Source organism: Pteropus alecto, unplaced genomic scaffold (assembly GCF_000325575.1).
Source record: "Pteropus alecto unplaced genomic scaffold, ASM32557v1 scaffold95, whole genome shotgun sequence".
NCBI lineage: Eukaryota > Metazoa > Chordata > Mammalia > Chiroptera > Pteropodidae > Pteropus > Pteropus alecto.
The window spans coordinates 16484033-16485037 of NW_006441071.1; positions in this window are offsets into that span (position 1 = coordinate 16484033).

The following is a 1005-nucleotide window of genomic DNA, read 5'->3' on the forward strand; positions in this document are numbered from 1 at the left end:
AAAGTGGAAGGAAGTAATGAGGGTGAGAAATACCACTTGCTTCGATTCATCTGGGAAAAATTCGCAATCTTTTCGGTTCCTATTAAGTAAATTTAGCTATAGCTTCCATGACAGCATTTTTTTTCCGAGAGAGTCCTTTAGATCTGGCCCCTGCCCTCTCCGCAGCTAGACTGACATCAGGAGACGTTACAAGCGCCCTACGCCCACTCAGACCTCTTAGTCTGATTTAGTCCCCATCTGCATCAGAGCCTATTCACAGCTTTACGTACCTCCAGACTTTTCTCTCCTAGGTCTTCCTTGCCCACCTACTCCTACCTGTTGGGTAGGTCTTACTTCCTGGGAACACCTGCTGTCCTTAGAAAGGGAGGCACCATAGCCTTGGAATCCTAGCCTGTCCCTTCCTGGTGGGGGGAGAGGCACCTGTGCTTAAGTGCGGGCTTGGTCGCCAGCGGAGTCCAGCGAGCAGGGGACCAGGCGTTGCAGAGTTCAACCACCTAAGGAAGGGGGAGCCCTAAGCCAAACACAGCCCTGTTTAGCGGGGACGCGGGACTCAGAAGCTCCGGGAAGCCTTTGGCTAGCTCTGGAGCCTTGGAGGAACCAGCCAAATCCAGGGGCTCGTCCTGCACCTCCGTCGTGGGTACCGGCGGCGGGACAGAGAGCCTTGTGCCCTTGTACCGACTCGAGCGCTCAGTCCTACTGAGTCGGAGACTCCCGCCGCCGCTGCTGCAAACCGGTCTGGCTTCCCTACAGGGCGTGCGGGATGGAGCAAGGGGGTGGAGAGAAAAGGGGAAGAGCCTGGGCGGCCGGCGGGCGGGGCCTGCAGCCTCCCCCAGCCGCGATAGCCGCCTCGCAGCCTGCTCTCTTTGCGCCTGGCACGGACTCGGGCGCGCAGTGCGCCGGGACCCGCGCCCCAGCCTGGGAGCGCCGCTGCTCCTCCGCCCCGGAGCGCGGCGCAGCGAAGCTACGCCGGGCGGCGGAGCCTTTCAGAGCGGCTGGGGCTTTGGC